General features: G+C 44.6%; 1 protein-coding gene across 4 annotated transcripts in view; it reads right to left on the reverse strand.

The window, feature by feature from the left end:
• The window catches only part of TP53INP1 (tumor protein p53 inducible nuclear protein 1), a 93,865-nt gene extending 74,056 nt beyond the window's left edge, over nucleotides 1-19,809 (reverse strand). The window contains exons 1-2 of one of the 4 annotated variants that reach the window (XM_033933181.1): nucleotides 19,554-19,807; nucleotides 9,535-9,591 (exon numbers count right to left, since the gene is read on the reverse strand). The gene's annotated coding sequence lies outside the window, so the exon portion shown is untranslated. Of the gene's footprint in view, nucleotides 1-9,534; nucleotides 9,592-18,884; nucleotides 19,082-19,553 lie in introns of those variants that run through there. The other 3 variants (XM_033933182.1, XM_033933178.1, XM_033933180.1) reach the window with 3 other exon arrangements.
• Between the last annotated feature and the right edge of the window lie 1,485 nt (nucleotides 19,810-21,294).

The following is a 21,294-nucleotide window of genomic DNA, read 5'->3' on the forward strand; positions in this document are numbered from 1 at the left end:
TTTTTCTATTTCACCCTGATTAACATCATATTCTTTAATTTTAACTTTAACATCAACTTTAACATCAAAAGAAAATTGACATAATTTCAAAACGTTTTTTTGTAGTGATGACTCTATTCTATTAATGCTTAGCCATACATCATTTAAAGTGATCTCTTTGTCCTTAGGAAGGACTTCAGAGCCTTGCCCCATGTCCATCTGCACAGAGGTCAGCTCTTTATGTCCCTCAAAAGGTTGTCCTAAATCCTCCAGTCCAGAAGATAATGATATTTGTTGGGAAGAAGATATTCCCTCCTTCACTGGGTGGGACTCTTCCATCCCTAAAGAATATAATGGTTGAGGGGGTGGTGTAGGTTCTCCAGAGGACAGCGAAGCTGTTAAAGTATCTAAATTTACCTGCTCTTTCCCTTACGGCAACACAGGAGCCATAAGATGGCGATCCATCGGACCCATCATCAAAACTGGTGGTACTACTTTGGCCTTTCTCTTGCTCATATTGATAAATTTCAATACTCCCTGCTCCTCTTAGGCTCCGAAGGGGCTCAAAAGGGGCAGGCCCCTTTGGCCACTCCCCTTTGGCTTGCGACCCAAGGCGAGCGCCCACGAGCCGCGTTCCGCGGCTAGCTGGTAATTTAAAGATCCTAGAAGGACCCTCTCAGCTGGCTGGATGGTAAGCTGCAGGACTGCCTGTCCCGATGTTGAAAAGTGCTTCTCAGCACTGGTAGCAAGTTCTCTCCGCAGCTAGCTGGTAATTTAAAGATCCTAGAAGGACCCTCTCAGCTGGCTGAATGATAAGCTGCGGGACTGCTTGTCCCGATGTTGAAAAGTGCTTCTCAACACTGGCGACCATAGCAGCAACTTCTTATGTTCTTATGGAACAATTTTTCTTCCTTGAAAAAGAAGTTGCTTTTTAGTTTTCATAGTGGTCAGGATCGACAAGTCTTGCTGGTATCTTAGAATTTTAGCAACTATGGGCCTCGGAGATTTCTGATTTGTTAGAGGCCTTGACGGGGCCTCTTTGCAGATGATACCAAAATCTGCAATAGAGTAGACACGGCAGATGGTGTGAATAAGATGAAGAAAGACCTGGCGAAGCTTGAAGAATGCCAAAAAAACTCTGTGGAGTGACGATGTTCCTAAATGGACTTTATTTGAAAGTATCAAAGTTCCAAAGGTACACTAAAATCATCCACATAAAATAATTCCATCCACATAAAAGTAAATCATCCACATAAGAGCCTTAAAAGACCTAGTCCGCTAGGGATACAGGACCCAACACAGTCCACGTTTCAACAAAAAGTCTTCTTCAGGGGTCCTATAAAGGTGAGTATTTGGGAAACAATTGTGTGGTGAGCCAGAAGTGAGACACTGCTTGCCTTTTTGGTTTTCTCTAGATTTTCTTCTTTGTGGATATTTTGGGGTCAACTCCTTTTGTTTTTTGCTTGAAGCTTGAAGAATGATCTGAAATTTGGCAGCTAAAATTTAATGCTAAGAATCCAAGGTCATGCATTTGGGCTGCAAAAATCAGAAGGAATGGTACAGTTTAGGGGGTGAAGAACTTATGTACACGACAGAAGAGCGGGACTTGGGTGTGATTGTATGTGATGATGTTAAGGTGGCCAAATAGGATGAACAGGTGACGGTGAAAGCTAGAAGGATGCTAGGTTGCATAGGGAGAGGTATGGCCAGTAGGAAAAAGGAGGTACTGATGCCTCTGTATAAGACTCTAGTGAGACCTCATTTAGAATATTGTATACAATTCTGGAGGCCACACCTTCAAAAAGATATAAAAAGGATGGAGTTGGTCCAGAAGACGGCTACTAAAATGGTGTGTGGTCTTCGTGATAAGGCGTATGGTAACAGACTTAAAGATCGCAATGTGTATACTTTGGAGGAAAGGCAGGAGAGGGGAGATATGATAGAGACATTTAAATACCTACGTAATATAAATGTGCATGAATCGAGTCTCAATCATTTGAAAGGAAACTCTGCAATGAGAGGGCACAGTATGAAGTTAAGAGGCGATAGGCTCCAGAGTAATCTGAGAAAATACTTTTTTTACGGAAAGGGTGGTAGATTCGTGGAACAGTCTCCCAGAAGAGGTGGTGGAAACAGAGACTGTGTCTGAATTCAAGTGGGCCTGGGATAAGCACGTGGGATCTCTGAGAGAGAAAGAGATAATTAACATAAAAACATAAGAATAGCCTTACTGGCTCAGACCAATGGTCCATCAAGCCCAGTAGCCAGCCCAGTAGCCCGTTCCCACGATGGCCAATACAAGTCACTAGTACCTGGCCAAAACCCAAGGACTAGCAATATTCAATGCTATCGATACAGGGCAAGCAGTGGCTTCCCCCATGTCTCTCTCAATAACAGACTATGGTCTTTTTCTCTAGGAATTTGTCCAAACCTTTATTAAAACCAGCTACGCTATCCGCTCTTACCACATCCTCTGGCAAAGCGTTCCAGAGCAAACTATTCTAAGTGAAAAAAAAATATTTCCTCCTATTGGTTTTAAAAGTATTTCCTTGTAACTTCATTGAGTGTCCCAGAGTCTTTGCAATTTTTGACAGTGAAAAATCGACTCACTTGTACCCATTCTACTCCACTCAGGATTTTGCAGACTTCAATCATATCTCCCCCTCAGCTGTCTCTTTTCCAAGCTGTAGAGCCCTAACCTTTTTAGTCTTTCCACATACGAGAGGAGTTCCATCCCCTTTACCATCTTGGTCGCTCTTCTTTGAACCTTTTCTAGCGCCACTATATCTTTGAGATACGGAGACCAGAATTGAACGCAATATTCCAAATGAGGTCGCACCATGGAGCGATACATTATAACATTCTTAGTCTTGTTAACCATCCCTTTAATAATTCCTAGCATCCTGTTTGATTTTTTTGGCTGCCACCGCATGTTGGGCAGAAGGTTTCATTGTATTGTTTACGATACCCAGATCCTTTTCTTGGACGCTAATCCCCAAAGTGGACCCTAGTATCCAATAACTGTGATTCAGGTTATTCTTTCCAATGTGCATCACTTTGCATTTGTCCACATTAAATTTCATCTGCCATTTGGATGCCCAGTCTTTCAATTTCCTAAAGTCCGCCTGCAATTTTTCACATCCGCATGCGTTTTAGCAACTTTGAACAGTTTAGTGTCATCTGCAAATTTAATCACCTCACTCATCGTTCCAATTTCCAGATCATTTATAAATAAGTTAAATAGCACCGGTCCTAATAGAGACCCCATGCGGCACTCCACTGTTTATTCTCCTCCATTGAGAAAAATGACCATTTAACCCTACCCTCTGTTTTCTATCTGATAACCAATTCCTAATCCACAACTGAACTTTGCCACCTATCCTGTGACTCTTTAATTTTCTTAGAAGCCTCTTGTGAGGAACTTTATCAAAAGCTTTCTGAAAATCTAGATACACTATATCAACCGGCTCACCTTTATCCACACCTTCAAAGAAGTCAAGCAAATTTGTGAGGCAAGATTTCCCTCGGCTGAATCCATGCTGACTCCATCTCTTTAAATCATGTTTGTCTACATGTTCCATAATTTTATTTTTTATAAATTGTTTCTACCATTTTGCCCGGCACTGAAGTCAGGCTTAACGGTCTGTAATTTCCTAGATCTCCCTGGAACCCTTTTTAAAAATCAGCATAACCTTGGCCACCCTCCAATCTTCAGGTACTACAGATGATTTTAGCAACACTAACAGCAGGTCAGTGTCAGCCTTAGCATTTTTGGTTGACCTAACCAATGTCAGCAAAGGCCTATGAGAGATCATATCATTCATGTCTGACCTTAGGGAATGTCACTGACCTTAGGGAATGCCAGCCTAAATTAAATCAGTGCTTAAAGGTAACAAAGGACCTTGCAGTGAAGAGGTGCAAAGATGTGCTAAGATGTGTTAATGTCTGATGCTTAAAGATATACAATAAGTCCAGGTGCATGAGCTAACAGACCATTGTCAGAGGCATACTGGAAACTACATTTGACTCCAGTCTGTAAGGGACAGGTTCTCCCTCTATTCTTCTCCAGTCTCTCACACCTCACTCACCTTATTCACCATTGTTTCAAACAGTTTACAAAATATAGGAGCACTTAACTTCAATAGATTCTATTGAAGTTCAATAGATTCTATATTTAGAATAAGACTTCAACCTATAAAAACACCCTCTCTTCTCTGTCTGGAACATCACCCCCCTCCTCTTTTTTCTTTGTCCTCACAGCACCTAATCAGGACGCTGACTTTTCTCTCTCATTCACAAGAGCACAGAAGCAGTCTTTGTATTTGTAAAACTTATTTCGACAATTGTAATGCTTGATGTAGCTTTATAAATCTTTCTTTTCTGTAATACTAAGCTTATTTCTGCACAATATATATATTCTCTATGTAATCACTTCTGGCTGTGCTTATCATTTGATTTTACTTCCTAATGAATCTTCTGTGAGGGTATTGAACCCGGGACCTGGTGGATTGTAAGCCCCCTTCAACATTACCCCTCCAAACCTTACATTTAAGGGGCTAAACCTTACAGTCAGCAATTTCATGTTTGAGTTCTTTTAGTACCCTGGGATGTATATCATCCGATCCTGGCGATTTATCACTTTTTAATTTGGCTTAGAACAGGGGTGCCCAACACTTCGATCGCGATCGACAGGTCGCTCGCTCAGGCGACCCCAGTCGATCGCAGAGCGGGTTTCCTTCTTCCCTTCTCTTTTTTCCCCTCCTGACTGGCCTGCTCCTGAATTCTGCTGCTGCCTCCGCTGCTCAACATTTAAAAAAAAAAAAAAAAAACGGCTTGGAGAATTTATGCTCCGGGGGCTAACGTGTGCTTGTACCGGCTTCCCTTCTCTTCCCTCTGAAACCGGAAGTTATGTCTGGGGGGCGGGGGGGGGAGAGAGAAGGGAAGCCGACACGCACATGTTAGAACCCCGTTCATGGGCTAAAGCGGGAGACAGGTCAGTGAAGCTTGCGATTTGCTCTTCTTGCTGCCAGGTCCTGCCTACTTTCTGTTTCCTCAAAGGCAGGACCCAGCAGCATTTCTCTCAATAGGTAGATCTTGGGACGATCAGCCTTCCTCTCCCCGACGTCAATTCTGCCGTCGGAGAGGAAGTTCTGGCCAGCGGAACTTCCTCTCCGACGGCAAAATTGACGTCGGGGAGAGGAATGCTGGTGGGCCCGAAGCAAGGAGAGCTTGGCCGGCGGCGGGCGGCTTTGGGGGCCTGTTATCCGATGGCAGCAGCAGTGGCTTGGGGGAGGGCAGGGAGGGAGAAAGAAGGCAGGCAGGGAAACAGAAGGAAAGAAGAGAAACAGAAAAAAATAAAGGGGGCATGAAGACAGAAAGAAAGAGAGGGCAGGGAGAGAAGAAGAAAACGTTGGGGGGGAATGAGGTCAGGAGGAGAGGAAGCATACAGGCTAAAAGAAGGGAAGAAAGATTGGATGCACAGTCAGAAGAAGAAAGTGCAACCAGAGACTCATGAAATCACCAGACAAGGTAGGAAAAATTATTTTATTTTAAATTTAGTGATCAAAATGTGTCTGAATTTATATCTGCTCTCTATATTTTACAATATGGTCCCCTTTTACTAAACCGCAATAGAGGTTTTTAGCGCAGGGAGCCTATGAGCATTGAGAGCAGCGCTGGGCATTCAGCGCAGCTCCCTGCGCTAAAAACTGCTATCGTGGTTTAGTAAAAAGGGAGGGGGTGGGTATTTGTCTATTTTTGTATGGTTGTTACAGTGCATAGAGTCATCTGCTTTGATCTCTTTGAAAAAACCCCGGAATAGGAATGATAATTAACAATTCTATGCGTACAGTGTGCGTTGTGTTTTTTAAAAATTTTATTGTTGGTAGATCATTTTGACTTGGTCATTTTAAAAATAGCTCGCAAACCCAAAAAGTGTGGGCACCCCTGGCTTAGAACATCTTCCAGATTCTCAGAGATTTCTTTCAGTTCCTCCGCATCATTTATTTATTCAATTTTCTATACCGTTCTCCCAGGGGAGCTCAGAACGGTTTACATGCATTTATTCAGGTACTCAAGCAGTTTTCCCTCTCTGTCCCGGCAGGCTCACAATCTATCTAATGCAACTGGGGCAATGGGGGGGGGATTAAGTGACTTGCCCAGGGTCACAAGGAGCAGCGTGGGTTTGAACTCACAACCTCAGGGTGCTGAGGCTGTAGCTTTAACCACTGCGCCACCATCACCCTTGAAAAACATTTCCGGTTCTTACACCTTTTTCCGTAAAGACCAAAGCAAAGAATTCATTCAGTCTTTCCGCTATGGCCTTATCCTCCCTGAGCACCCCTTTGGTTACTGCGGATGGGCAGACTAGATGGGCCATTTGGCCTTTATCTGCCATCATGTTTCTAATTGGATCCTTGGCACTCAGCTGAAGAAAAAGGGAGAACCAAGGTTGTCGAGACCATTGAGGAGCTCTCAAAATATGGTGGCTGACTCATTCTTGAACTTGACTAAGGTCTTGAGAATTAGAGGGATTGGTGGAAATGTGTAGAGGAATTTGTTTGTCCAAACCAGAAGAAAAGCATCTGCCTTGAGACGATGAGGCGAGTACTGTTGTGAGCAGAATTGAGGCAATTTGTGACTGTGGGGCGACAAACAGGTCTATCTGAGGAGTCCCCCATAGTAAGAAGATATGGTGCAATTACTTTGGAGTGGAGTGTCCATTCGTGTGGCTGAAGAAATCTGCTTAGTTTGTAGACTATTCAGTTTTCCTTGCATATAGACAGCTTTGAGAAATATGTTTGAGAAATCGCCCAGTTCCATATGCATTCTGCCTCTTGACAGGAGAGAGCCTGTTCCTTGTTTGTTGATGTAGTACATTGCTACTTGATTGTCTGTTCAATAAAGGAGTATTTGGTTGGAAAGATTCTCTTGAAAAGTTCTTAGAGCATTTCGAATTTCTTTGAGCTCTTCGCTTGAGCAGACCACTGACCCTGCATTCTGAGATTATCTAAATGAGCCCAACAAGCATACATGGATATGTCCGTGGTGAGTACTTTATGATGTGAAGAAATGTAAAACATCAGACCCCTGGAAAGATTTGAAGAATCCATCCACTACTGAAGGTATTAATAAAGGGGTGTGGTGACTGATCTTTTGCAATAAGGGATTGAGAGCTTAAGACCATTGAGATGTTCTGTTCTGAGATGAAGTCTTGCGAAGGGGGTAGCATGAACTGCGGAGGCCATGAGACCCATGAGTCACAACATCTGCCTCGCTGAGATGGATTGCAGAATAGCGACTTGAGTGCAAAAATGAGCAAAGTGTCTTATCTTTGTTGCGATAGAAACGCCCTGAGGTGAACAGTGTCTAACAGGGCTCCTATGAAAAGTAGTAGCTGAGAGAGTTGAAGCTGTGACTTTGCGAAGTTGACAAGAGCTTGCTTCCTCAATGTCAGTACCAATCCAATGAGGATGATGAAGAGGAACGACGTGAAGATCTTTTATATCTGGAAGCATAGGAATGAGAGTGACAATGTTTTGATGAAGAACGTCGATGTTTTGATGAAGAGCATTGATGTTTCGATGGAAAATCTCGGTGCTTTGATGGGGATTTTTGAAATTTCAATGCAGATTGATGATGCCTTGAGGAGGAGGAGGAGGAATAATGCCTTGAAGGAGAGCAGTGATGTCTACTGGAGGAGAGCCAATTGAAGCAGAGCAACCTGCCAGTGTAGACCTGGAATCAGTACCCTGTGGTCTCAAAATGCTACGATTAGGTGGGCTGGTACCGAGGGAGTCAACGCAAGCACTGGTGTCGAGTATAATTTGAACATGTCACTGATGTCCCTTTGAAAATACTCATTGAGTTGTTCCTTGAAAATTTGCACTGGTACCATCGGTGCAGCAGGGTGTCAAGGGGTTGGTAACTTCGAAGAGGATGCATACCCTGAAGGAGACACAGCCTGCACTGAAGGAGAATGTTGGCATTAGAGCTTGGCCTGCATCAAGGGACTCGATGCTGTAGAGGCCTGCAACACTTGCTGGGAAGAGGTATGAGGGGGAGGGACTAACCTCTGAGGTTGATGCTGGTGCTACCGGTACCGAAGACTCAAAACGAATCACAGAGTCCATGGCCGAGCCAAAGATCATCTCTTGTTGAATGCAGCGAGCCTTCAACGAGTATTTCTGCAGTGTGGAACAATGCATACAGGAGTAGGTCCAATGTCCAGAGCCCAAACACTGTAAACACCAACTAAGCGGGTCAGTGATGGAAATAGGGCACAGACACTAACAGCACTTTTTAAAACTGCTCGATGATTTTGACATGGACAGAAAAATCTTGGTGGCGAGATTAAACTCAATTTTGATGACAGAGAAAGAAAAGCCCGCAGAGAAAGAAAACCGAAGGAGCGATGGCCCGACCACAAAAATAGAGAAAAAGAACACTTTTTTTCTTTTTTGTACAGACCGAAAAATAAATAAGAAAGAAAAAAAAATGGCAATAGCCAAGAAAATTAGAACATTGACGGGAAGGCAACGATCACACTGGACAGAGTCCAAAAAACCTACTTCTTCGCTCCGCGGAAAAAGAAGAACTGAGGTACTGCGAGCCAGAATTAGGTGGGAAGGCACTTGCATATGATCATATACTTTTACCACTGTCCTCAAGAGCATTGGCCATATGCTTTTACCACTGTCCGTACTGGACTCCCATGGATGACATCACCCACGTGAGAATATGCTGCCTGCTTGTCCTAGGATAAACTTGTGTACGTATGTCTGGTGTGCTCTTTATGATTAGAGAGCAAAAATTGGGTGTTATGTCCATGTTAGAAGCCACGTACTCAACCATCTGTGCCCAACTAACATAAGATTTCTGTGCAGGCCCCCTGGTTATCAACCCCAATGCAGTCATGTATATATGTATTTACAGTACCGAGGCGCCCATGCAGAAAGCCTAGTCGTAGAGCCCACACTCTACCATGAAATTAGCACAAAATATATTAAAGTGGCATGGTCTAAATCAGTAAGCATGCAAATTACTGCCTCGTTAAAATCATGGCAGTAATTCACAGCTTGTTACTTCTCCTGTTAGTGCCTGAGCTGTGATAGGCTCAGACATTAACAGGAAGGGTTGACATTTAAAAAATAAAAAACACAAGCATGGCGTGATATGGCCCTTCTCCCCCATGCAATATCTTGACAAATATCCCCCAAACCCGATGCCTCTTCCTGCGCCTCCACCCCCCAAAATATGTTTCTTTTGTTTAGCAGAACTACTACTACTACTGCTATTTATTTATATAGCACTACTAGACATACTCAGTGTTGAACATCAAAACATAGAAGAGAAAGTCCATGATCAAGAGAGTTTACAATCTAGTCAAGACAACTGGACAAGAAAGTGCATCAAAAGATTAGGTTCTTACCTTTGCTAATCTTCTTTCTTGTAAATCCACACTTTATTCTAGTACCAGTGGGTTATTTCCGTCTACCCACCAGGACTTTGTAGGACGCCTCAAACTTTAGAGACTTAAACCCCTCCCCCTCATACCTTATCACTGTGCCAATGCCTCAGTTCCTCAGTCAGTCTTAAAGCAGCCAGAAACATCTGTAGAGAACAAGAGAGGGGAACAGGGAAACTCCAACAAATAAATCAATTTTGCTTATAACAAATGCAAAACAGCAACAATGAAAAACAAGAGAACAAGTTATGACACATTAGAAACCCGAACAAGAAACCAGTGCTATAGGGAGACACAGCCTGCACTGTCAGTAGGGGGGGCACCTGAACCAAGGACCACCCTTCTAAATGCTAGACCCATTCTGATGGCACTCTTAGAAATGCTGGTCAGAAAATAGAAATTCAGCTTACCAGTACTTGTAAAGGCAGACGATCGGCAAATCAGCAAGGAATAGGGTGGGTTCCCAGAATAAAGTGTGGATTTACAAGAAAGAAGATTAGCAAAGGTAAGAACCTAATCTTTCATTCTTGTACAATCTCACTTTATTCCAGGACCAGTGAGATGTAACAAGCAGTCCTGAAAATTCAGGGTGGGACTGATGAGCCAAAACAGAAGCACCAAAAGCAACATCCTGCTTGGCTGCTACATCAATCCTGTAAAACGTGGTAAATGTATGCAAGGAAGACCAGGTAGTGGCCCTGCAAATCTCATCTAGAGAAACAGCCAACAACTCTGCCCAAGAGGACGAAATACCTCTAGTCAAATGAGCCCACACTGCGAGGAGGGATTTCTTTCCAGCTGGCCATCCGAATCCACCTAGATTGGTGACTTTAGAAGCCAGCCTACCTTTGTGGGTAGGACCAGCCAGAACAGGTGGTCAAAAAGGCGAAACTCTGTGACTTTCAGATACCACAACAAAATCCTGTACACATCCAAGGATCGCAACACCTGGTCCTCCTCCCTCGGACCAGAGGAAGCAAAAGCAGGAAATCGGACTTCCTGATTCACATGGAAAGTGGCGATCAGTTTCAGAAGAAAAAAGGAACAGTACTCAGAATCCCAGCGGAATCCGTAATATGCAGAAAATGATCCCTGCAGGAGAGGGCCTGAGGTAATAGCCCCCAGGAAGGCCGTCTTGATTGTGAGATCCATCAGAGACACCTGCTCCAGAGGCTCATACAGCGGATGAACCAGAGAGTGAAGGACCAGATTAAAGTTCCAGGTCAAACAGGGAAGGCGCAAGGGAGGCCTAAGTTGCAGAGCACTATGTAGAAAATGAGCTACATCCGGATGAGCTGCCAATGAGACCTTCAAAGAAGGAGGGCCCATACACGAAAGAATGGCAATCTGAACCCAGAGCAAAGCTACCGCTAGGCCCTTTTTCAGACCATCCTGCAGAAACTCCAGAACCCAAGGAATTGATGGGACAGATGGGTCCACCTATCTCAGGGCGCACCAGGCCTGGTAACACTGCCAAGCCTTCACATAGGCTGCTACTGTGGACTTCCTGTGAAGCAACGTGGCAATCAGCTGAAGAATAGCCCCAGCTACTTAAGATCACATGCTCAAGAGCCATGCCATAAGACCAAAGCGGTCTGGATCCTGCATTGCGATCGGACCTTGAGTGAGAAGGCAGGTATGCCCAGGTAGCCAGAGCCCCCGGTCCTGCTGGAGCCGAACCAAGTTGTCATACCATGGCCACCTCGGCCAACTGGGTACAACCAGAATCACCGGACCCTCATGGACTGCTATCCGACACAACAGATGCCCTATCATCGGCCACGGAGGGAAGTCAGAGGAGACCTTCCTTTGGCCAGGGCTGAACCAGCGCGCCAGGCCTCATGATGATGACTGAAGAAGCGATCGGCCTTCTTGTTAGCCACAGTCACCTTGAGGTCAAACGTGGGGCACCTACACTAATCTATTATGCATTCAAACACTCTTTGAGACAGGGACCACTCTCCAGGGTCCAGCATCTGACAACTGAGAAAATCTGTCTGAACATTGTCTACATCTGCCACTGACAGCACCACAAGATGTTTCTCAGCCCACCATGGCACTGTCCAAGAAGACACAAATGGCTCAATAATGGAAACAATCTTCGAAACACCAGCCAGCCAAATCACCCAAACTCCAGGCGATTAATCAATCACTTGCACTCTAAGGGCACTCACTGGCCCTGAACAGGGATAATCATACACACCACTCCCCAGCCTTTTAGACTCGCATCTATAGACAGAATCACCAAATCCAAAATCCAGAGGGAAGGCCCCTTGAAAGCAAGAGGGTCGCAACCACCATGCAAGATTGCTCGGTGCCACAGTTGTCCAAGACAGAGGTGCATATAACAGGAATTCCATCATGAACGTAGAGTATCCTGCAGTGGACGCAGACGGGCTGTGGCCAAAGGGACCACATTGATCACTGCTACAATGATCCTCAGAATCTGAAGGTACTGCCATCGGAACTGGAGTGGCCAGAACACATCCTCCCGGTGTCATATCGTATTCCTTTTAAATATAATATTCTCTCAGATTCTATTGAGTGGTCTTCCTTCTTTTCTATATAGTTTCCTGGTTCCATACTCGCCACAAAGAATTCTACGATCTTCACAACAGTTATTAGTCATTCCCTCATTCTGACAACTCTTCCTCGATTTTCATAGGAATTCTTCATTTTCTGTCATGGCTCCAACTCTCTGGAATTCTATGCTGCCTTTTTATCTCTGTTCAGAAAAATCATTTGCGAATTTCAAGACACAATTAAAAGGTATACTACTACTCTTTGGCTTTCTGTTCTTAATTTTCTAGGTAACCATTCTCTAAAGTTCCTTTTTTGTCTTTATCTCAACTAGTATGGGCAGAACAAACTTTAGTTTTCTCCCCTACCATATTATTCATTCCTTCCCTTTCCCCAACCTTTTTTGTTTTATTGTATCCTACTAACCCTCCTTTCCTCATATTTCTTTGTTGGTTTGACTGTTTAACTGTATTTTATGTTTTTGGTTTCCCCAACCTTATTTAATTTTTATATTAATTTATTTAAACTTTTATTGTAAACTGCTTAGATTTACTTTTGGTTTTATATTTGCGGTATATTAAATAAATTGAACTTGAATTGAACTTGACAACCTGTCAAGGCTTCTCCTGATAGGAGATAGGCAGAAACACTTTGTTCTGTCCCGTGTGAAACGAACTCCGAGGTATTCCAGATCCTGCATCGGCTCAAGATAACTTCCTGAAGTTGATCACCCAATCCAAGTGCTGTAGCAACTATACCACCACTGAACAGCCAGACACTCATCGGACAGCGAGGGAGCTCTGATCAACTAATCATCTACATATGGATGAACCAGGACACTAGGGTGTGAAGATTGGCCACCACCACCATCACTTTGGTGAAGGTCCTGGGTGACGTTACCAATCTAAAAGGCATCACCGCAAACTGGAAATATTGCTCAAAGACGTGGAACCGTAGATACTTCTGGTAGTCTGGAAAAATGGGAATGTGGAGATACGCCTCTGTCAGATCCAGGGAGGCTAGGACCTCCCCCAATCCAGGGAGACTAGGACCTCCCCCGGCACCACTGATGCTATCACTGAGTACACCGTCTCCATGTGGAAGCAAGGCACTTTTAGCATCGCACTTACCGCCTTGAGGTCCAGGATCGGTCTCTAATCATCAGATCCTTTCTTTGGAATAAAGTATATCAAGTATCTCCTAGAGCCCGAGTCTCGCTCTGGAACTGGTTCTATGGCTGCAATATCCAGAAGCCTGCAGACTGTGGCCTGCACCCAAAGCATCTTCTCGGGGCAGCCCACAGGTGAATCCAGGAAATACTCAAAGGACAGAGAAACTCCAGTTTGTAGCCATCCCTGAGAATCTCCAGATAATGGCCTGCCATTCCGCAAGAAAGGCCAAAAATTGCCCCCTGATCCATGAGGGAGGATACACCGGCCTGGCATTAGAATTGTTTCTTTGCTGAAGCTACCGGCCAACTTCCAGTGGTCTGCTGACAGCGAGACCTGCCGAAGTATGGTCTGGCGACGAAGAGGACCATTGTCCTGTGGAAGAGCCCGAGTACGAACGAAAGCGCCTAAAGGGATGAAAGTTAGAACGCGCCAAACTCCTTGAAGGACGGGATCTATTCACAGGCAACGACTTGGGCCTGTGATCCTGTACATTGGCCATAAGGTCATCCAGACCCTGAGAGATATGATTGAAAAGCGATAGGTTGCCATCAAGGAGTATTCCTAAGCTGCGTACTTGGTCTTTCGCAATTATGGTAGTCGAGTCCTAGCACAGTGAGGGACAGGAGCGGTCATAGCATTCTTTGCAGATACAAAGGAGTTCCATCTTGGAGGTGTTTAGTTGCAATTTGTCAACAAACATCCAGTTTCTGATTTCTGAGAGACAGTTTAGGAGTTTCACGATCTGGGTAACACGGGTTTCTCCTAGCGGTAGGTACAGTTGTATATCATCTACAAAGGAGGGGATCTGTATTTGGTATTTGCGGGCTATGTCTAGGACATACATCTTTCCTGAGCATCATTTAGGACTACCCCCCCCCCCCCAATCACAGGGAAGGGATGTGCGCTTGGTGACCTGCGCCACCAAGGAATCTACCTTCTGGGAAGCAAAGCGCTTGTTAAAGGCATCTGCCATGGGATACAGCTGCGCATAGTACGAGCACATTTCAAGGGACCATCAGAAATTTCCCAGATGTCTGTAAGAATCCGTATAAGGTCAGGATGATCAGGAAAGGAGGCAGCTTGTGGCTTCTAGTCACTCATGAGGGAACAATCTGCACTGGTAGGCTGCTCAGCCTGCAGCTTCAATTCCTGTAAAGACTCAGAGATCAAATGAACAAAGTGCATGTGCTTGAAAAATCTGCGCAGTGGGATCCTCCGCCAAATCAGGGGTTCCGCACTGATTCGTATCCTGGAGATCAGCCAAGTTTGCCACATCTGCGATTGCCACGCCTCCCGGTGAAAGCAGAGGTAAGGAGTGTCCAGTGCAACCGCAGGCACAGCCAGCTTACCTGCTAGCATTCCCTGAAGGTAGGCAAGAAAAAAAGACCCTGGTCCACATGAACAGGGGTCCTTGTGACTGGCCCAGAGGCCAGTGGAAAAGAAACATATAGTAACATAGTAAATGACGGCAGATAAAGACCTGAATGGTTTACCCATTAGTTATACCCATTAAAAATACATGATTAAATTAACTTGTCTCTTCTTTGATATTACTGTAAAGTCCACCTGGTATTAGCCTAGGTTCCAAATGCTGAAGTTGCCGTTAGAGACTAAGTATGCCTGATAAAGCATATTCACAAATTCTGGGGAAAACCCATCCTCCGCTGTGGGAGCTGACCTCTGCATATCAGTTTTGGACTGTTTGGAGGATTTACAAGGTTTATCGCCAGAGGTGCACTAGCGTTTTGCTGAAATGTCGCCAGTGAACTTCCCAGGATCCCCCAACGCCATTTTCACAGGAGTCGAGGCAGAAGATCTTCCTCGGAGGTCGAAGGCACTGAATCTGGGAAAGCCTCGCACCCCTTGCAAGCCACAGCACACGTGGAACAAGGTTGCGCACCAGACAGTCATCTACCACAAATGAGGCATTAATCCATCCCATCCTACTTTGGGGAGGCCATCTATGTAGTTTTCTTCCAAAAACGAAGCTTGGAAATAAGAAAAATATGTTTAAATTCAAATTAGGAAAAATCCAAGATGGCCACTGCGGGTGCCAATTTTGACTAAAAATAGCCTGGGGTAAAAAACCCCAAAACATAGGAACCTCTAAAAAAAAAAAAAAAAAGGCGATATGGGGATTTTAGAGGTGGGGTGGGGTAGGGCATGAAGGGAAACCACCCAAAAACCCCTTTTTTAGACCTCCCAAATGTACTCACTGTGACATGTGCTGAACGGAAAGCATTGCAGACAGAGCTAAAACAGTTCATATGGAGATTCTTTGCCTCAAAGAACTGGAAAACTGGATTTCAGATCTTCTGACTGCCCCATCGGCCTGACCTCCATGACCAGAGACCTCCGCCACCCTTGGACACATCACGCAGATGCCTGGCGGAGGAACGCAGTCTGACTATGATCCTAGTTGCGCCTCCACGGAACCGCTCAGCCTGCACTCTACTCACTAGCAGATGAACCTGAGGTAAGCTCCCAAGAGAAAGGTCACTGAGCTCTGATATGATGTGCAGGCTGTCCAGGGGGCTTACTGCCAAGCAGGGAACCCCCTAGAAACAGACTTTTTCCAAAGGTCTGCTATCTCCTGCAGTCAAGGATGTCCCCGCAGGAACCTCCACAGAACGAGAGCAAAAAACGCAAACATAAAGTACTGAAATGATATGAAATGAAACATGAGTAGAAAAGATAAAGCTTCTACAGCCTGGCTTATAGGAAGAAAGACTTGAGGAACTGAGGTAGTGGCATAGTGATGAGGTATGAGGGAGAGGGGTTTTAAGTCTCTACAGTTTGAGGCTTCCTAAAAAATCTAGGTGGGTAGACGGAAATAACCCACTTTATGGCCGCTTTTTTTTTTTAAGGCAGTGCACTTTAGCTCCATGGAATCTGTTGGACCCCTAAGTAGAAGGCATTTAGAGCATTGGGGTGCAGAAAAGCTGGGCACAACAAAAAGGAAAGCTCAGATAAGACTGCAGGAAATTCACACAGTATTCAGCACCAGCAATCCTAACTACAAACAGAAAGAAAACCAGGAAAGGTATGAGTTAAAACGCAAACCCCACGGAACTAAAAGTGCATGGCCTTAAAAAGAAAGCGGCCATGAAGTGGTGTCACCAGGGATTTTTTTTTAACTCCCACGAACCTCACTGTAGCAGTGAAGGAAGCGATCAGAGACAAGAAGACTTCGTTTAAGGAATGGAAAAAGTAAAAAAACAGACGAAAACTGAAAAAAGCACAAACAACATCAAAGAAGGTGCCATAAGGTGGAAAGGGAGGCCAAGAGAGACTACGAGGAAAAAATAGCCAAGGAGACAAAAACTTCAAGCCGTTCTTTCGATATATTAAGTATAGAAGAGGTATGCAGGCAGATTGATAGGCTTAAAAATGATAAATCCCCGGGACCGGATGGTATCCATCCGAAGGTAATGAAGGAATTGAAAGGGACTATAGCTGAACTGCTTCAACTAATAGCCAATCTCAAATTGGGAAGGATTCCGGAAAACTGGAAAGTGGCGAATGTTACACCGATCATCAAAAAAGGTTCGCGGTGAGATCCGGAAAACTACAGACCGGCGAGTCTGATCTTGGTGCCGGGAAAGATGGTAGAAGCGCTGATAAAGAACTGCATCATTGATCACCTTGACGGACACGATCTGATGAGGACCAGCCAGCACGGCTTCAGCAAGGGAAGATCTTGCTGCACTTCTTCGAGGGAGTAAACAAGCAGATAGACAAGGATGACCCGGTCGACAATGTATTTCTGGATTTTCAAAAGGTGTTCGACAAGGTCCCGGCATGAATGACTACTTCGAAAAATTGTGAGTCATGAAATCGAGGGTGAAATATGTGGATTAAAAACTGGTTGGCGGATAGGAAACAGAGAATGGGGTAAATGGACAATACTCGGATTGGAAAAGCGCCATGAGTGGAGGGCCGCAGGGTTCGGTACTTGGACCTATGCTCTTCAACATATTTATAAACGACCTAGAAATTGGTATGACGAGCAAGGTGATAAAATTTGCGGACGATACAAAGTTATTCAGAGTAGTGAAGACGCAGAAGGATTGCGAAGACCTGCAACGTAATATAAACACGCTCGAGAAATGGGCAGCGACATGGCAAATGAGGTTCAACATGGATAAGTGTAAGGTGATGTATGTCGGTAGCAAAAATCTTATACATAAATACAGGATGTCCAGTGCAGTACGCAGAAACCCCCAGGTAAGAGACTTAAGAGTACTGGTCAACAAGTCGATGAAGCCATCCGTGCAATGTGCGGCAGCGGCAAAAAGGGCAAACAGAATGCTAGGAATGATTAAGAAGGGGATCACGAACAGATCGGAGAAGGTTATCATGCCGCTGCACTGGACCATGGTACGGCCCCACTTGGAATACTGTATCCAGCACTGGTCGCCGTACTTGAAGAAGGACATGGTACTACTCGAAAGGGTCCAGAGAAGAGCGACTAAAATGGGGCTGGAGGAGTTGCCGTACAGTGAGATATTAGAGAAACTGGGCCTCTTCTCACTCGAAAAGAGGAGATTGAGAGGGGTCATGATCGAAACATTCAAGATACTGAAGGAAATAGATTTAGTAGATAAAGACAGGTTGTTCACCCTCTCCAAGGTAGGGAGAACAAGAGGGCACTCTCTAAAGTTAAAAGGGGATAGATGCTGTACAAACGTAAGGAAGTTCTTCTTCACCCAGAGAGTGGTGGAAAACTGGAACGCTCTTCCGGAGGCTGTTATAGGGGAAAACACCCTCCAGGGATTCAAGACAAAGTTAGACAAGTTCCTGCTGAACCAGAATGTACGCAGGTAAGGCTAGTCTCAGTTAGGGCACTGGGCTTTCACCTAAGGGCTGCCTCGGGAGCAGACTGCTGGGCACGATGGACCTCTGGTCTGATCCAGCAGCGGCAATTCTTATGTTCACTCTGCAGATCCTCGTTTTAACTCCTGCGGACCTCATGGACCTTGCTGGAGGGGGTAAGGTGAGGATATGTGGGGTGAACAGGACCTGTGAGGTTTGTGGGAGTTAAAATAAGGATGCCTGCAGACACCATGTCACAGCCACTTTCTTTTAAGTCGGTGTGGTAGACAACTGCGAGATCTGTGGGATCTCCATTAGAGGTCTGTCAAAGATAAACCGAAGTCACAAACCGCAGCTGTCAAAACAGGAGTAAGCAAATTTTTAAGGACATGTGGTTGAGACCCACTAGGTCCCTGTTTTACCCCCTCCTACTATCAGGAAAACATTTGGGGTTTTTTGTATTAGGGGAAGGGGGCCACTGCAGATACAGTCCAGCTGAGATTGGCTGAGAAAGACAGAGTGCCACTATACACCAGCTTCTATCAACTGATCTTCTAAGCTGCCCTGACCCAGCGCTAAGGTTTCCACAATGCAAAGAAAATCTTTTTTCAAGGGCATAGTTATGGGATACTTAATATGACTGCATTAAGATGAATTTAACTGTAATCTGCAGTAAGGGTTTCCGGGCAAGTTAACAACACATTGAAACCCTTCCTACATTTTCTTCTGTGGTAAAGGTATGCTACGCCTGCGTTAAACCACATAGGAAGCTTTCAGCATGGGTTCCTGAATTGTTTAGAGAAAGGAAGAAATGGGAAAAACACTACAAATCCATACCTAACAGTAAAACAAAGGAGCAGGTATAAAGAAATTCAACATAAAAGGATCTGAGGGACAGAAAGTTCTATTTTTTCTTAAATCTTAAATGATACCCGATAGTGACTATAGAGCGCGGTGGAGGATCGGTGGGGCAGAGATATCTGATTACTTCCTTCCTCTACTGCAGTCGTCAGTTGTTTATGGCGTTTTGCCATTTACTTGACCCCAAAATAACCCTCAGGGTTTTCGCGGGGTGAAGCGTGTAAGCACGCAGCGGTAATGTCACGTGGTACTAAGTGTGTGGGAAGTTTAAGGAGCTCGCGCGCTCTCAGGCGCCCACCGCAGCAGTCTAAAGTCTCGCGTCAGAAGCTTGAGTCACGTGGGCAGTAGCGCTCCTCCTTCCGCGGACTTCCGCGACTGCGGGTGGAAGTGGACCGAATAACAATAACATTAAGCGGAAAACACGGAGGGAGGTGTTAAGGGAACTGTTACTCCGCCCTGGTGATTTCGTGCGAATTCTTTTGTTGCCCAACAACGTCTTAGAGCCGTTTACATTCGTTCGCAATTAAATCAAATATCACTGAAAAAGTGGATTTTGTTTTCTCCTTGCAGACATTCATAATTTTATAATAATCCCCAAGCGAGGTGAGTATCGAAACATTACAGAAAAGGACGAGTTTAGACTCCAGGAGAAGCAAATGCCCATCCTTGTACTACTGTTCCCCACTTTCCTGGAAACCTTGAACGTTAGCTAAATAAAAGAAATAGAAATCGTTACTTACACTTTACTTTCTTTTCCCCGCGACCTAAGTTTACATTAATTATAGATAAAGATTTTTCGCATTAGTGAGGTAGATGGGAGCGGTTAACAAAATTACTGCTTTTATAAAATAAAAAACCGAGAATGATTTTGAAAGATAAAGAACCTTTTCTTTTCGAAAGAGACAAAAGAAAGCGATATAGCTTGGATAGAGCCGGTAATAACCCCTTTCTCGGATCTTTCCCAAACGAAGCTTTTGTTGTTGTAGAACACTTTAAACAGCTGATCGGCTCGTGCGTCATGATGTCCCGCCTTTGGGGGGACGCGGCATGGGTATTACCGCCACCAATGGGACAAGAGAGGAGCTCTGGCTAGGCGTGTGGAGAGGCTGTCACCAACGCACGTGACCAAGCAGGGGCAAGGAGTAGAGAAGAGGTTTAATAGGGGATGGACATGTCCAGGCAACAAAAACATCTGGGAGATTAGCAGAGTGTAATCCTGCTTCTGCAACCATCATCTTGTCAAGAATGCTATGCTATCCGTTGCATTTTTGGCTTGGTTACATGTGTTTTAGTAGTAATGCAGATAATATCTGAGACGGTGTATTGGTGCTGGTTCTCCTTTCCCCACTTTGTGCTTGCTTTGCTTTTTCCACTCTTTACTCATCTCCTGTTCTGTATTTTCTTCTTTATTGTTGTATTGCTTTTGTAATTAGACTGCCTTGCTTTGTCTTTGGTGTTAATACCTATTATAGTTAGGGAGGCCAATCCTGCACCAAGCAGACTTGGCTTCCATTAGGATGGCAGCAGAGCATTGTCTTCTGTCCACTTCCCTGCCCCATGCCCATCATACCTCCCCATCACTGCCATTGCCCTTTCCTGGACTTGAGCACATTTAGTGCTGGTGCAGGGCCTTTAAAAATGCAGGCCATACTCTCCCAACAAGAATTCCTGTGTTGGATGGAAGTGGGATGTGGCAGCCTAAATCTGTGTTTAAAGACCCCATGCTGGTGCTGAGTTTATTGTATGTTAAATGTACAGCGCTGTATACGCCTTTCAGCACTATAGACATGATAAATAGTAGAAGTAGTTTGCTTTCAGCTTTTGCCTGTATCTGCGAAGAGGTGGAGTAGTGGAGAACTGGGTGGGGTGGGGGAGAGAATGCTGAATGGGGTTAGGTTGGGTGTGGAATGGGGGATGCAGGCTTTAGATTACTTCTGAGACTATAATTTCTTAACTTTATCTTATGCCCTCTCATTGCAGTTTTCCTTAATTTGAAAAAGGCTCACCTCATGTATATTAATGTCACAGCTATATGTAAACATCTCTATCATATACCCTCTCTCCCGCCTTTCTTCCAAAGTATACATATTGAGGTTTTTAAATCTCTCTATATACACTTTATGACAAAGACCACTAACCAGTCCTCTGGACCAAATCCATCCTATTTATATCTTTTTGAAGATGCGGTTTCTAGAATTGCACATAGTATTCCAAATGGGACTTCACTAGAAACTTATACAACGGTACTATCACCTCCATTTTTCCCACTGGCCATTCTTCTCCCTATGTACCCAAGCATCCTTCTGGCTTTGACTATCGCTTTTTCTATCTGTTTTGCCACCTTGAGATCATCAGATACAATCAGCTCCAAGTCCCACTCTTTTGTACACAGAAGTACTTTGCCCCCTATACTATTACTGTTCTCTTGATGTTTGCAGCCCAAGTGCATGACCTTGATATCCGGATATGAGTTTTATGGTC

Source organism: Geotrypetes seraphini, chromosome 2, assembly GCF_902459505.1.
Source record: "Geotrypetes seraphini chromosome 2, aGeoSer1.1, whole genome shotgun sequence".
NCBI lineage: Eukaryota > Metazoa > Chordata > Amphibia > Gymnophiona > Dermophiidae > Geotrypetes > Geotrypetes seraphini.